This window comes from Corvus kubaryi, unplaced genomic scaffold (genome assembly GCF_017639235.1).
Source record: "Corvus kubaryi isolate FWS band 111438036 unplaced genomic scaffold, C.kubaryi_AGA036_p1.0 128, whole genome shotgun sequence".
In the NCBI taxonomy this organism is placed as follows: domain Eukaryota; kingdom Metazoa; phylum Chordata; class Aves; order Passeriformes; family Corvidae; genus Corvus; species Corvus kubaryi.
In genome coordinates, this window is record NW_024580663.1 from 151,858 (window position 1) to 168,798 (window position 16,941).

General features: G+C 43.6%; 1 protein-coding gene across 6 annotated transcripts in view; it reads left to right on the forward strand.

Annotated features, from left to right (window-relative positions):
• The window catches only part of KCNIP1 (potassium voltage-gated channel interacting protein 1), a 288,428-nt gene that overhangs the window by 126,619 nt on the left and 144,868 nt on the right, over window positions 1–16,941 (forward strand). The window contains exon 2 of one of the 6 annotated variants that reach the window (XM_042024455.1): window positions 660–741. The exons of the other annotated variants lie outside the window; for them this stretch is intronic. The gene's annotated coding sequence lies outside the window, so the exon portion shown is untranslated. The remainder of the gene's footprint in view (window positions 1–659; window positions 742–16,941) is intronic. 6 annotated transcript variants of the gene reach the window in all.

The window sequence follows — 16,941 nt, forward strand, 5'->3', positions numbered from 1 at the left end:
TGTGACAACTGCAGAGTCCTGCTATTGACAGGAACTCCATGGTAAATTTGCTAAATTCCTTGGCTTGTGCTGCTCCTCAGCTGTGTTATAATACAAAGATATTTTAATGAATCCTAGCAGCCAAATGATGTCTACTATAAAAACTATTCCACAGTTTTTCAGTCTTATACAATACATAGAAATTAATCATTTAGTTCTTGAAAGGAGTAGAAAATATGTAGAGTTCACATCCCCAGTGAAGCATGGTTCAGTGCTCATCATGATATGGTTATTTATCAGTGACAATACTGGAAGCAGTGTTTAAATTCAGCACCTCTGCCGTTTCTGAGAAGAGCAGGAGAGAAGCTGGGAGAACTGTCAGCTGCTTGATACCAAGTCATTTGCTACATCTTTTTATAATTATTAGTATCAGTTCAGGCCTTTTTCAAACAAGTCTGACTTGCTTCTTTAATCACTGTATAATCTTCACAGAGTCCCTCACCCAATAATACAGGCATATATGCCTATTTGAAAAGAGTTATGTTTACATGGCAGTGAAGATTAGGAAGATTAGATGTCTTAATTATATCCTATATTTTCATTATTTTTGTACTCCTAGAGATGTGTAAGAAAAAGCTCGCTTTCTCCGATAACATCTGATCTTTGGTGTCTGTTAACAGGTTTTTAATGAAAGACTGCAGACCTGCTTGAGACTGCAAGTGTCAGAGTTGGGGGAAGCAGCAAAGGTGTTTGGTGTCACAGGTACTGCCCTCCAGGAATGGGGTGCTTGCTGTCTTTCTGTATCATCAGTCACTCCAGCTGTCGGGCCAAAGGGGCATGGGTGAAGAAGCAGTATTGCTTCTTGAGTGCTAACCCCCTGTGCAGATGGCATCAGAGGGTAATTAGAGGAGTGCCCTCTTGCTATGGGTGTCCCTCTCTGATTGCCCCTCTCCAAAGGGGGAGACTGCAGGGATCAATGCTGCGCATATCAGTCCTTTCCAGAGCTGATTCCCCATCCCCCACACCAGTGGCTGTATGGTGAAAGCCTGCTGTCACCAGGGTAGAGAGCTGGGGTTCTAGGTGAGCTCAAGAAATTTGAGGTTTTGGCCAATAGCTATGGTAATGCAAGTCTGACTAATGAAAATTACAATTTGACACACTACACGTGCTGCCAAAAATGACTGTGCAATATTAATAAACGCTAACAAATATTATCAAATACCATGGCTATGACTTTTATTGTGATCCGCTCTCTAACAGTCAAGGCAGGCTCTCTGGAGATGGGTTTAGGAACATTAAATATTGATCTGAATCTTGCATTGCTCCCTAGGTGGCTTTGGTACTTTATGTCTATTATCTGCTCTTACATTTAGACTATTTTTGCAGCTTTGAAAGATGTGTTCTTGGTTTTGCCAAGTGTCACCAATTAATTTTAAATTCTGTTAAAATAATTTATTGTTCTTCAGTGTATTGCTTTAATTCAGAGAAATTAATGCTTAGTCTGCTTTCTGAATTATGTGTACAGGGCTAAGGGATCATTTCAAATAAATGTAGATTGTACATGGGGTAGCACCACTGACAGTCTTCTGGGCAAACCCACAGCTGTGGACAATGATTTACTACTCTCTTTTAAGATGAACAGAGCAAGTTTTCCCTTGGTAGGGTAGGATACCAGTATACCAGTATATCCAGTACCAGGATAAGGACAGGACAGGATAGGATAGGATAGGATAGGATAGGATAGGATAGGATGGGATAGGACAGGATGGGATGGGATGGGATGGGATGGGATAGGATAGGATAGGATAGGATAGGATAGGATAGGATAGGAAACCAGTAGGATAAGGGCAGGCTTAGAGTAAGTAAAGCAAAAAATCAGTATGACTCTGGGAACAGGACTTTTTCAGAAAGAATGAATGTATTATCCTTAAAATAATTATTTTGATAGACTCCCAGTGGCGCACTGAAGATGTATTTGGGTGCATTCGTGCAACAGAATCAGGTAGATATCCATCAGCCCAGTTAAACATATCATCTGTAGTTGTCCTTCCAGGTACCAAAGACTATGAAATTTTAATATGGCTGATTGTTAAGGAGCATTTGGTATGTTCATACTTCAACTGGGCTGAGCAATGGAATGCCCATAACATTTAATATAGTAGCTTGACATTTAAATGTCAGTTAAAAGTCTTTTCTTGAGCTGGTAAAATTTCCAGAGGGATGTGTGTTTCATTATTGGAATGGCCTCACAAATAGCTAGATAATGTGACTGTGATTCCAGGTCCCTGCCAGAGTTTTGTTCTACAAAGAGAGAATTTAAAATTAATTATTCCCAGGACCTACATAACTTACAGAGTTGGAAATGACTGGTGGAGCAGCCACTGTGTGTGCAAGCAGGTGGAGACAGGCACCAGGAAGATTTGACTGACTGTGCTGGGGAACCATGATGTGCTTATGAAATACTGCCAGGAATAATTATGAAAATGACACATTTCCCAAACATTTAAATTGCCTCTGAGCAAACATCTGCTTGGAAATAATAAAGGACCACAGCAGTTTATGCTGTGACCATAGGATGAACCTCCTTAGTGACCACATAAACGTCTTGTATGTTGGTGGGTCTAGAAGGTTATTCCTGAGGCAAACACAGTGCAGAGTGAAAATGGTAGAGAATAGTAACAGGGAGCAGCTTGCACAGCTGTTCTAAGCCCTAGAGCTTGAGCACAGGAGGCTGCACTGCAGTGGGCACCTCCTTTACCCCTGTGGTTTCCCTTGGAGGAGTACCTAATCCAGAGTGGCTCTTGGCAGTTGTCTGCTGCACAGAGAGGCAATGCTCCTTATTTTCCTTTCTCTTTTGCAATAAAAAGGTCCCAGCTCTGCTGCAGGGGAATGGCAATAGAGCCAAGAGCAAAATTTGCCCTTATTTTTGCCAGCCAGCAGTATTCTCTTTAATTTTTAATGATTACCAACTACCCTATTCATGAGGCTTTGGAAAAATCAATAGTGCATGCACATTTGGTGGGGGGCAAGTGATGTAATCTATCTGCAAGTCTGAGATTATAGTGTGAGATGAGGTACCAACAGTTTGAAATCCTTTATAAATGAATTAAATTGCTTTGTCTAAAAAGAATAGGATGAACTGGATCAAAACTGTTCCTTTCTGAGATAATAAATAAAGTAATAATATGATTGCTAATTTCACTGATTGAGGTTTGGAATCAAATTTAGAAAGGAAAACTTGAACATAGGTGTGAACTCCTGTTTCTAGTAATTGTTTTATCTCAAGAAGATTTTGGGTTCCCTTTCCGTAGGAGAGCACTTGGGTTGTGTTGAGAAAAAACCTGATATAAAATGCAAACTAAAGCAGGCAAACCCAGGAAATTAACACAGGACTTCCCAAACCTATTTTGATTGAAGTTCACTGAGTGAACTACTTTGATAATATCAGCTGGTCCAGCCGTACCCTTAGGGTGTACAGGCTGCACCCCTGTTGGGTGCAGTAGTAGTAGCTGGGAAAAGTGCTGCTGGGCTGTAGTTGTTGTACATCGAGGTGTACAGTCAGTTGGGCAGGGATCACTTTTTACTGGGGCACCGTGGTAAATTGAGTTCACTGAGTTAATTAATGTTAAGAGTACATTTCTAATGAGTGAGTCTTTCTGCTTGCCTAAAGAATTTTCCTCAGAAAATAGAGTAGGCGGTTCCTTACAGTTTCGGTCTGTCCAGCCCTAAATGCCTGCTAGTACATAACTAAGAATCCTTCTCTCCCTGATTCTAAAGTATCTATAAAACCGCCCAGATTTATTTGTGCCTTCCAGAGGCAAATATCTGTTCTTGTTTAAAACCTTCTGTAAGAAAATCTGTGCCACATCATTGGCACATGCTGGCAAATTAGAGGTGTTGGTGACCAAGGACCAAGGAGGATGTCCCCAATGTATTTACAGATAGGTATCAAACAAATCAAAATAATTAGGAATTAAGAACAATGTACTTGAGACCACAACCATTTGAGATTTCAAAGTACATATATTGCCTCACTACTCACTATTCTGGCTTGTTTTTACCTCTTCAACTGAGTTAGCATGACAAAGATGTGATAGCAAAAGATGAAGCAGCTGGTCCTTTTCAAACTATATCAATGATTAACTTTGTTTATCAAGGAAAGAATCCACAATGGTTTATTGTTTGTGGTTTTGGAGGGGTTTGTTGTTCTTCATTCCCTCAAGCTTTTTCAGTGTCATGTCCAAATAGAATTTGCTGCTTTATATTGGATCCTAAATCATGGTTCAGTTCTAAGAAGGCAAAGGGGATCTCTCCTTCCATTTGCAAATTCTTCCTTGTGTAAGACAGTACTAACTCAATGTTAAACCAGTATTTAGTGAACAAAATTACCCTAAGAGATAATCTCTTGGCAAGGGGTAAGGAAAGCACAGCGGGGAGCCATCTGAATGTTTGAGCTTAAATCTGGAAAATAAGGGCTTGAATTTCTCTTCTTGTTTTATTTATTTGTTGTTTATTCACCTGTGCGGTTCTTTTTAACACTTGCCACAGTTGTTGAAGCATGTTCTCACTGACAGTGCAAGTGAGTAAGTCCTATGCACCTTTCTTTTCCCATATTGTATTTTGCATAAGCACTGTTAAAATACAGCTATTCACTCTGGTGCCATCTATGCTAAGCAGAAATGTAAATCACTCTCATGCAATTCAAAGGCAATTCAAAGGAACACTGAGTACTGCGTACTTTTTAATCATCTTGTTACAATTAGCAACAATAATTAGTACTATTAACAACAACTGTGTATCATTTTAATTTGGCAATATCTACTGCTGTGAGGGAAAGGGTCAGAGAGCAGTATTTAGTAAAACAGAAATGCCTGTATGAAAAGAGAAGAGAGAGGTTTTAACATTGAAATTAATTTTGAGTTGGGATGAAATTGAGAAATTCTGTGCAATGGTTGGATTTATGCATTTAGTGCACAGCAGGCTTGTGAGCAGGGCCAGCAGCTGCACCAAGGAAGATGGGTATGAATCTGGCTCTGCATGACTTGCCCCAGGATTTGCCTTGTTGTCACCTAGACCCTGGCTAAGGGCCTAGGGCAGCCATCAAGCTGGTGAGGAGTATCTTAAAGGTTGTAATTCAGGAGCAGACCTAGAAATGCCAATCTGGGAGTTAATCCAGCTGTATTCCAATTCATGGGAGTAAAACAAGGAGCAAGAAAGCTTTTTGCTGCAAGCACCCTGCAGTATTGGTGGACTTCAGAGTGATGCACAGAATTTGCACCTCTGGACCATGACTGAATTAACCTTGATTCTGAGCCCATTACTCCTCCTCAGATGGCTTCTTTTTCATATTTCTCTACTGAAGCTTGAGGTAGGATCTCTTCCACCAAATCTAGCTCAAAAGCAGTCAAAATACCCTGTGCTTCCAAAGTAGATGCTGTCCAAACCAAGACTTTTGCCTCCCTGCCTTCTGGCTCTACCTATCCATGCAGGTGCAGAGGGGAGTCTGCTAAACTTTTTACAGAACATAGGTAGATTTTTAGTTGCCTTGTTCTTTGTTAGTTCATTTTATTCCTGGTTTCCCATGCTGTTCAATAACAATTTGCAAAGGCTAGGGTTAACTAGTCTTGCATAATAGTCTTACATAAATTAGAAATATGGACGTTCTGAGCTGTGCCTGGGCTAGTGAGGAAAGAGCTCTTGGAGCTCCCTGGAAGACAAGTAGCTCCATGCAAGTTTCCATCCCACCTCCCTTGAGCACCTATTTTGGTAGGAGATGAATCACTGCTTTTCCACTCTTTTTGACTAGAAAGAACCTGGATGACTCACACACACTAGCAAAGTGCATAATATGTTATTATAATATGTTAGATATCCTGGCTAAGCTCATCCCTGAGAACCCCTTCAGAAACTGCTATTTTCAGAGACCAGCTCGACTGCCTTGGTATGGAGGAGAACCAGGGTGGGAAGGAGGGTTATTTCTGGCTGCAGTGTCACGGCATCACTGGTCTGGCCCTCAGCTGTGCAGGAGGTTATGCTTGTGCACCACATCACAAGCTGTGAGCCTTGTGTTACAGTGGCCTCATGCCTGAATCTGGAACTGTTCCAGTCAAGCACAATCTGAGCAGCTGAAAAAAAACCCTCTCTAGTCTTAAGGAAGGCTTACACGTGCAGTGAGCTGCAAAAAGATGGCTCCAATCCCAAGCTATGTTTTCATCATTGTGTTTTCATCCTGGGTATCTTGCTGAAAATCCCAAAAATTTCCCAGATGCGACCATTATTATTGCTTATGTGCTTTTATGTGTGGGTATATTCTGCTAAAACTGCCTCTTCTTCATATGATTTCTACAGCAGTGCTTCTCATAACAATAAATTCCTTTCTTTTACAAATACAGTTAAGATAGTTGCTCCTTTTACAACCCATGCTTACCTAAACAATTCTGGTTTAGAACAAGGATTTCCACATCCAAAGCAACAGGAGTATCCAAGAGTGCAGCTGCCAAGCAATGCCTGAGCCCCCTGGGGCAGGACCTGTGCAGGGTCTGCTCACTGAGAAAGTCTAGGAGCCAAGCTCCTCAGCTTCTTCTCAGGCCTGAAACAGAATTTCATAACAGATGAACTGCTGTATTTCCAAACAGCTGTGCAGCTTGATAAGCAGATCGATATTTGGCATGGAAGGCTGCACAGTCTGTGCTTGTCTACTTCACACTCATCATTACTTTTCCTACATTTGGCATTGGAATAGCTGTCATTCTGCTTGATTAGCTCCCGGATGATGGAAAAGTTGGCAAACTGTTTCTAATGGAAAGACAGCAGTCTGTGTCTAGAAGGGGGTTGTTGGAAGTGAATTTAAAATACAACAGATACATTTAGGAAATTATTTACATTTTACTCTGTGATGGTCCCCTGGCAACCGTGCACAGAGTCTCACTGAGGTGTTATTGAATAAGAACCCTTTGGGAGAGAGAGAGCTGGCTGAGAGCAATTTTCTTAAGTGAGGACACAGTTTCCAGAAAATAAAATAATTTCCCAGAAGCTCATTTTTATTATGAACAATAAAAAATTACATATTTTATGGTCATTTTGATCTGTATATTAACACTTTCATCAAAATGGCCTGAGGCATTTAATATTGTGTTGGTATTAACTGGAACTCCCTTGCTGCTGTGTATCAGCCTATAGAACCATAGCTCAGGACTGCCTGTGTCTACCTGCTTGAAGGCTGATATAGGTTGGTTTCTGGCCAGCATCTATCACTTGTTCTAGAGAAGGATGCATGGCAGGTCTGGGACCCAAAGCAGGGCAGGAACAGTGGGGCCCTGGAGGTTTTCACGCTGTCTTGAACTACACTAGTATGTGCTGAAAAGGAGTGGCTAAGAAGCTGCACTCTCAGTTGGGTGGGAAATCAACAGAATCAAGCTCAAAGGTGGTCTAGTCAGTTATATAAACTTTTCCAGTGAGTCAGATTACTTTCTTTTGCTCAGAACAATACCTTTGGAGGATGTATTCACTGCAGCACAAAATCTGTTGCACCAAATTAGAGGCATCATTTCAAGAGAGAGAGCAGGCTTAGGAAAGGATATCTTCTCTGGACGGGGGAACAAAAGATGCATGACAGCAATCTGCATTCCCTCAGGAAAATGAAGTAAATTCATTTCAGCTTGTAAAAAACCAAAAGATTTCATTCCCAAGCTGCTTTGGTTATTTTATCCTGATCACTGCACTCCGTGTGCCTCTACACTGCAAATTAACATTTGCTGTCTGTAATCTCTGTCGAACCAATTGCGTTGATTTATACCTGTGCTCTTGTCCGGTTTATCTCCCTTGTGACCAAGGAGGCAGTTCTCTTCTGCTCTTGTGACTTTTTCATTATTGGAATTTATCTCGGGGCTGTGACTGTGGTGCAGAGTGTGCTCACTGCCTCTCTGAATGAAGAGCATAGTAGGTCTGCATCTTGACACAGCTCTGGGAGGAACAGTGCTTCCCTCTCCCTGCCCTGGGAGCCTGATGCCATGCAAAGCAAGAAGAGTGACTTCAGAACTGCCTGGGAAACTCTGTTTCCACTGAATCAGAGTTTAAGAAGGCAAACATGAAGCAGAAAGCATTTTTCTTATCATGGCAGATCAATTCAAGATGTATCCAACTGCATAATGCTGTAGATGCTATTTTTAACGAAAATATTTTAATCTCTGTGGCAGCGTAAATGTTCCTGATAGACTGTATATGCTGTCTCTGACTTCTGTGGATAAAATAATTTTACTGTTACCATCAATAATTCTCTCTGTTTCCACTAAAAGCACTTCAGTATTATTCCTGGTAATTGAAAGAGAGACCCAGATACAGCACTCATTGCTGTTGAATGGGAGCAGATGTGGCTCATGGGAGCCGAGCTCCTGCTCTGGCTTCATGGGGACAGCTTTTGGGGTCCCAGGGGAGTGAGAGTCACCTTCAAGGGATGTTGTCTTGGAGGAGCTGTGTCCCATGTGCAGGGAGTTGTAAAGTGGAGGGGTTATCCTTTACTACTCCCAGCTCTACAGGACTCAGTCTTTTGTGGAGTCAGCTCAGCTGGTAGCAGAGATGGAGAAGGTACACCTCAGGGAAAAGATGGCCCTGAATTGCTTAAAAGCTCCTGACACGTCAAAATGCTTCTACGTGACCCAGGTGTTACTATTCTTTTAGTCACTTTCCCATCTGGGTAGCAGAGAACAATTGGTAAGGTTTCTGATTTAAAAGGATCCTGCTTCTTGCATTTCACTATGAAAATGGGGAGAGTCAAGCCTGAAAATACACTTGTAAAATGATAACCTGGGAGAGGAGAGCCTTGCTCCCAGGCCACGGTACAAACCTCTGGCAGGGGTATGGGGTCACCTGACTGTAGCTTTAGGTAGTTAAATCCCTTCACAAACCTGCAGTCAAGTCTCTTTGCAGAAGGGCTGTAAGGATTTAAGAGTTTTGAGTCACTGGTCAGCTTTAGGATTTGGAGCTTAGTTCCTGTACACCTCATGCCTTTAGAAAATCAGATTTAAGGACCTGTAAAATGCCCTGTCCTGGCTTCAGCTTGTCCATGATGTCCCTGCACTAGGAGAGCACCTAGTGCAGGGCACAGGATGGGGCTCTGGAGGAACGTAGGGTTTCCTTTATCAGGGGAGGTCTAGCAGTGTCACCAGTGTCTAGCACGTGCTCCAGGGTTCCTCCACTGCCCAGACCGGCTCCTTGTGCAGCAAGAGACAGTGGTAGGATGCCCAATATTTGTGCTTTCATTATTGCCATAAAAGCGGCATGCCTGGCTCTGCAGAAGTTGTTGTTGTTGTATTGTAAAAGTGAAATTTAGATAAGGTCAAGGAGAACAAAATAGAAAGTTCAAAACATCACCAGAGCTGGGGCTGAGGGTGCTCCTCTGCAGTGGTGCCTTGTGCAAGTGTTGGGTACATCACAATACAGACCATGAGTGGAGCCTGAACACAACATTCATCTATCTCACCCAGGGCACGAGTCCCCCATCTTTCTATGCGTTATATCCTTATAAACTGGGGTAAAACCTGTAAAGCACTACTCATGTTTCCTTCCTTTTGGAAAATTATTATTCTGATTTTTCCAGCTTCTGCTTTTTTCTTCCCCTTTTTCTATTTTTCCGTTTTATGTGTCAGTACACATTCCTATGTGAGTCTTTGTGCTTAAATGGAGAGAGCTGTAAATCATGCCTGAGGCTTCATTGTTTCCAAAAGAAACGACAAAGGATAAAAAAAAATCCGGAAGACCTAAATGAAGACCACAAAATGAATGAGGAGGGGAAGACTGGATAAAAAGAGAAATGTATACTAATTATTGGAAAGCCTCTGATTTTGAAAAAGGACAGTCTTTGATGGAAGAAGAAAAGTGTTGTTTGGTATAATTTGACTCACTGCAATTCCAAATTGCTAATTAGTATGCAGGCACATGGCAATACTTCTAATAACTTCCCAACACCTTTTGTTACCTGCTTGCTCAGGCTGTCTAGTCTAAATGAGTCTGTTCAGTTCCAAAACTGTGCATGTCCTTGTTACGGCTACAGTGCTCAATTAGACCTTCTTTTTGTAGCTGGCTCTGCTGTGCTTCTCAAGAGCCATCTGCTCAAAATAGAGGAAGGGATGGAGCAGTACCTTTATGTAGGCTTGTGCACAGAGCAGAATAGCTCTGGGCTAAAAAACCACAAATAGGTAAGAGCTTTGGTGGTTGGTTGCATTGCTGGGTGGCTGGTCTGTGTCTGGCTAAGACTGCCATGCAGCAAAAGGGGAGATGGGGGATCAGCATTGTCTATAGGAAACAGGTATAGAGGTGAGAACTGCTAATTTGTGTCCCAGAGCAGAAGGCTGTAAAGACTGCGTCACCCTTATACGTCAGCTAATTTTGAGAGCATTTACAAAAATTAGGAACTAGATCCTGGTGTCTGGTGACTTCTCTTGAATGGCTTTGGAGCTTGTCAGGTACCTTGACAATGGGAAATACAGAGTCAAATTTAGTACTTGAAGTGTTCAGGTCTTTAACAGTGCTTGACTCATGCTGGGAAGAAAGAGGAAAACTATCACTCCACTGCATTTTTGTTTTGTTTCATTTTGTTTTGGCATATAGAGAAATTGTTCTTTCTCATAACAAATAGATGATGATGCTCTGAGATAGTACAGTGTGTGAATGTCTGTGCTATTCATCATCTTACTGGCTAAAAGGTATGTGTGGAAAACTGAAGAAAAGGAGGCTACAAATGCATTGCTTGGTATTGGTCTGCCCCAAGTGATGTCAAGGGACTTTGACCCTGCTGCAGGTACATAGTAGTTGTCCTGCAGAAAGGAAATTATATTCTCTTACACTGGTCTTCTGTGACCATAGCACATCAAATTCTTAAATGTGAGTTATTTAAGGGCAACAAACTGCACATAATTTCTGTTGGAAATAATGCCACTGCCTCATTCAGTTTAAGAGCTTCACGGTGCGACCTTGGACATGCCCTGATGTTGGACAGATTCTTAGGCTGGACTTTGCTGAGCCTCTGCCACCTACAAAACAGCTAGAGACATTAGAACAATAGGCTCCTTTGTAAACTGTCACTTCTCCCACAAAGAGCAGCTTCCTTCATGAGCACTAGTTCAGAATGTGCACACATTTGCAGGAGAAATGACAGGTTACGAAGGAGGCAGAAGATCACTCTGCCAGAATCCAGGGCTCATTCTCAGCACAGTATCTGCTTTAGTGCACAATTGCACATAATTTCCTGAAGTCCCCTGGAATTGCATCCTGTATGTCTCAAGCTGGGACTTGTCATGTAAATTGTTTTTCTTGTCCAACTCTACAATACTGTACTGCTGTAACATCACTGCGGCCAATGTGAAATGTTTTGCATTATAGAAGAGACACAGAAATCTCAGTCTATGAACTGGTCTGAGGTGCCTCATGAGATGGCAACTTCATTAAGCATTTCTGGGAGTTCAGAAAAAAAGCTTGACAAGAGTGTACAATGTATCTCTTGGGTTGGCCATTTGATGCTTACACAGAGTTAATACAAACCCAGGAGTCACATGTTGTGTTAAACCAGCTCCCCTCAAAGCAGTCTAATAACAGAGACATGTAAACAACAGCGCGGCAGCAGTAAAGGCAATTATCATCAAACCCAGTGGCACAGGAGAGGCAGAGCTGACTCCTGCTGCCATGTCTGGGGAACAGGGATAAAATGCTCCCAAGCCTCAGGGGAGCCGGGCATGACAGCCATGGCTCTGCTGTGCTCTGAACGGGCCCTGGGGCCCTGGCTCCCCTCGAGCCCTGTGTGTGCTGCAGTGCTCAGCACCTCCCTGTGCTCCAAGCACCAATCTTACAGCTCTTCCTGGTCTCAGCAGTCATACACACCTGCCTCAGTTGCTGTTTCCACCTAACAGTGTCCAGGGAATAGATAGCCTTGGCTGTGGTGGGGGATGGGGCTGCTACTTATGGAGCACAGTGTCAGGGTTTGCAATGGGCTGCACGTGACCTGGCTATCAAAGCTGTGCATTCCAGGATTAGATTTGAACTCTTATAAGTATCAATATTACTTCTGAGCTGTTTATCTTGCTGCTTGCAGTGTCTCCTCTTCTCTACTCAAACACAGCAAAGGAAGCGGCACTGGCATCTTGTGGCAGGGAGTGCCAAGGCTAGTTCTGTGTTGTAGCACTGATTTTCACCAGACATAGGTCAGATGTAAACCCAGGTCAAAAATTAAACCCACTCGAGGTGCTTCCTTTCCCTTGCCCCTTCTGATAATGGAGGAAACACCAGGAGAGATTAAAATTTTGAATAACAGTATATTGAAAATTACAATAACCACAACAATATTAATAACAAGGAATGTACAAAAGAGAGAGAGACCGTGTTCTAGCCACAAAAAAGGTATTCACCACTGAACATCCAGGCAGCACTTTGTGTGGCCTCCAACAAAGGCAGAATGGTGGAGAGCTTCTGCAGCTTAGCTTTTTCTCCCCTCAGCCCAGAAAGAAAAAATAATGGAAAGCAGGGACAAAACAAAAACCTGGAAGCTAGTTTGTCCGAATGAGCTGTACTGCCAAAAGACTGACTGGCAGTGTCTCTCTCTCACCATGGTGGCAGTGGCGCAGTGAGGCTCTCAGTGCCCAGAGGCAGCACGGTCCTGACCCCTGGTCCAGCACACCCTCCAGCCCGAGCCAGGCAGACAAAATGGCAAATTTTCCATATCCAACCTTGTCTTCTTCCTGCCAAGACCACATCCCCAGCCATGATGTGAATGGTATAAAATGGACAGTGCTGAAAACCCCACCCCCTACTACTAACCTGGGGAATGAATGAAGTTTGGCAAAACCCCTCTGGGTGGGGAAGGTAAGGTTTGCAGCTTCTGTGTAGGCTTGGCACGAATGGCTGAGCCAAAACCAGTGACCTGCTCCATAAGCAGGGGGAGGCTTGGGCACAGCCATGGCACAGCCATGTGGGGTGCCCTTGCTGGGGTCACAGTGTCCCCAAGAACAGTATAAGTGGTTGTGTGAATGCTGGTGTGTATGGAGAGCGTGGCCAGTGAGCCTGTATCAGAAGGCTCTGTAGCCAAGTAAGAAATCCAGCAATTCACGTGCTATTGTATAGGAAGAGATTTTTTACGTGGAGCAGAGCTTCCAGACATAGCTGTAGACCAGCTTGGCTCCTCTGGCAGCCCTTGGGGCCATAACACTGCCTGTTGTCCTGCTGCAAGCAGAGAGAAACCTGGGTGACAGGAGTGGCACGTGTGCAAACACGGTGTCATTTTTATTAGGAGAGGCTGGAGAGACCAGCAACCCTGACTGACGAACAAGGGAGGCTCTGGAGGAGGAATGAGCCTCTCATGTCCCTGAGTACTCAGCCATCTTGCCTTTGAGAAGCAGAAGTTGGTGTAGATAATAACCCAGGCTCCTCAGCTTACTAGCTACAAGAGTTTTCACAGTGCAGATACAACAATGAGAAACACCTTTTAAAAAAATGTGCACACATTTATTGTATCTTTTAAGAATGGTTTTACTTGAAAATAATAATAAAAGGTTACCACACAGTACTAAAAGTGAAGGTAACATAAAGGAGAAGACTTTGTACCTTGACAAGCTGCCTTGTCTTGGATAGATCACAGATCACAGAATATTCTGAGTTGAAAGGGACCCACAAGGATCGTCAAGTCCAACTCTTAAGTGAATGACCTATACTGTGATTGAACCTTGGTGTTTTTAGCACCATGCTCTAACCAGCTGAGCTAATCTCAGGGAGAGGTGATGCTTCCCATTCAGTGGTGCTACGTCCAAAGGACTCACGGTGGCATACAGGAAAATTAGTTTCTTACACCTGAAGACAAATAGAACATTTGTGATCAAATGCAGAAAAGCAACTTCCTCAGGCCTCTTTCCTGAGAGCCAAAACCCATGTGTGGAGCTGCTGATTGACTGTTTGAGACAGCAGTGCAATTCAGATGAAAGATTATCTGACATTTTAAATATCTGTAAGTTTAATATAACAGGTAAAATTGTCTTGTAGGGATATTATATATATGGAGTCACAGTTTTAAAAGGTGATTGTAACACAAGCAATTGACTGCCATGTAGAGTATGTGCTAAATGATATCTTGAGTGATAATGATGGTTCACTTGGCAGCCTGACAGATCCCTGGTCCATTTATTACAACACTGAAACTGAAGTTCAGGAGATGCTGCCAGATGGCATTGGCATTGCATGGGCATGAAGTGGCAAAATTCAGCCCAGTGCAGTGAACCACCCAGTGCTGGCTGGCTGCAGGTGTAGGGTTGGGAGCCATTGGCAGACACCTGAATTCCTGCTCCTGGTTCCTGAAGATATGCTGGCTGAGGCCGGGCCACCCTGCACTGTGGGTCTGTCTGTCTGTAATGGAAGCCAAATGTGCAGTTTGGACACTGAAAAACACATCTGAGAAGCCCTCTGTTAATGGTTATCACTGTGTCACTTCTCCCCACCCAAAATCACATCAGATGAGAACATAAGAGATAATGAATTGCGCAAATCTTTTTTTTTTCTTTAAAACATACATATTTATCGCTTGGTTTTATTTCAGGTTTTGTTACTTTCTTTTGTCACAAGCTATTGATTTGACCAAATCTTTTGGTAAGCAGAAAAATATAAGCTTTGTAGCAGTCTTGTTACCCTGAATAAAAAACCACCAACGGGCGTGGAGCAGGAGCCAAGGATTTGCTGTGTTCATCTCTATTTGCTGGAGAGTGAGCTGGAATTTCACATGGTGTGTTCAGCAGCAGCTACTCAGCATCGCCTGGGAGATTGTAATTAGGGACATTCCTCCTGCATGATGTACAGCCTGCTCTCACAGCAGCGATTCTCTTTCAAAATCCTCACATCTGTCTGTGGGTGTAAGACTTTGTTTTCTTAAGTTCTGTATGGCTGTTTTGAAATAGGGTTGGTTTTGAGGGTATGAGCGGTGAGTGGGCTGGGAGAGGACAGGTATCTTCAGAGGAAGTGGCAGCCCAGTGTGGCCTTGGGGACGTGGGGCAGATGCGCTGCAAGGCGTTGAGGAGGTTGATTTGGACTCCAGCACCTCCATGCCTACTGCTTACAAAGTAACAAGGCGTGGGTGCTGTCCCCTCTCACCCAGCCTGTGGCTGCTGTGGGCTTGCAGAGCACCTGAGGGGATCGGGGCGCTGAATGTCCCCTGCTGCAGGAGCAGGCACTGGGGGGGCAGCAGCTCGGGGTGCCTTCCTCCAGGGTCTTGGACATTTCTGTGCAGGAGAATGTGGCCTGTGTACAGCCTGTGATCGGAAGCTCAGCCCAGCTGACATCCTTCTCCCCACAGTCCCTGAGCCTTCAGCAGAGCCACAGAGGAGGGGGGAGGGCCTGGTGGCTGTGCAGAGGTCAGGGCTGGAGCAGGGTTGGGAGGGGGTGGGCACAGGCTTTGGAGCAGGGAAAAAGGGCACAGCAGGCTAAAGTCTGACCCAGAAAAAAATCCCGTGATGTCAATCACTGCAGTTGCCATGATGGCTTTATGTTTTATTGAAGAGAGAGCCCGAGGTGGTCTCTCTGAGCTTGGTGGACAGTTCTGCAATTGTCCAGTGCCTGGGCTGGTCAAGCCATGCCTTGCCATGGGCTTTTCTCATGAATAATCACCCACAAAGAAAAAAGCCTTGTGTGCTGCCCAGATGAGGTAATGGGGGGTATTACTAGCATCCAACAATGCTCAGCTTTCTATTAGAGCCCCCTGCTCTCACAGGGGATCCATGGCCTGACCTCTGCTGCTTACACGCTAATCCTCCTACCTTGTAAACTTGGCCTTGCCACTTCTCCCATGATCAGGGACTCTGATAAAAACAATGCCCTGATTGCAGATAAAAACCTGATAAATTATAGTTCCTCGAGTCTAGAGTACAGTGAAATGTTATGCAAAGAAGAAGAGCGAGAGACCATTTCAGAGCCTTTTATGGTGATTCATCTGGGAAATTATCTGGGAGCAGATAATTTAATGCTAATGGCTGCTTTTTTTTTCCCAGTGTCATTGTCAGATGATATTCCAGCATCCTCTCTCATGCAAAATGGGCTGGGATTTGCTTTGAAATTCTTCAGCTACACAGCCAGTGAGATGAGTAATGAGCAACAAAGATAAGGAAATATTTTGAGGAGGATTATGGTGCCTCCCAGAAACTGAATTTTTTCCTGACTGGGTGTTATAGGGCAAAATCATAGTCTAGGGACTAAATACTTGGTTGGTGTTAGGTGTTCTAACTACAGAGAGCTTAAGGAATGGCACTTCATGGGAACTCTAGATGCAGCAAAGGCTATGTGTGCAGAGAACAAGCAGGAAAAGTACTTGAGAGATGGGAGGCAGAGGATGGGCAGAGGAGGGGGAATAGTTTATGTTATTTTACTGGAAGTGCTGAAATTGTTATTTTGCCATGTAAACAGTGTTTAATTTTTGAGCCCTTTTAAATGTGGTGTAGTAGAGAGACCGGTGCTTTGTTAGCATGTGGTGGCAGAAGCCCATTAGGCAAGTAATTAGAACACTTGGCAGGGTGGGGGAGCCTGATTCCATCTCATCTCTGTAACACCAGCATGCCCTCGCTGCTGCCTCTCGGATTTTTATTTCCTCCTCTTGACACATGCAGCTTGCATGCCCAGACATCCAACTGGCCCAGGCTCCTCTTGGAGATACGGGAGAGCTTCATCCAATTCCTCACTCCAAACTGGGCTGGCAATGAGCAATTTTTCATCCAGGTGCAGAATGTACTTAGTTTTCTCCTCAAAATTTCTAAAATGTTCCTAGACCATGTGCCACAACCTGAGTCTGCTCTTCAAGTTACCATTTCCTGTCACTGCTGAAGAGCCCACAATTTTTGACATTCATACTTAGAAAAAAATGCCCTTTTCGAGTTCAAATGAAGCATTTCCATGTTATTGCACCCTCTCCAAGACACTCTTCTGCCACCTCCAGCTCCAGTTCTTTTT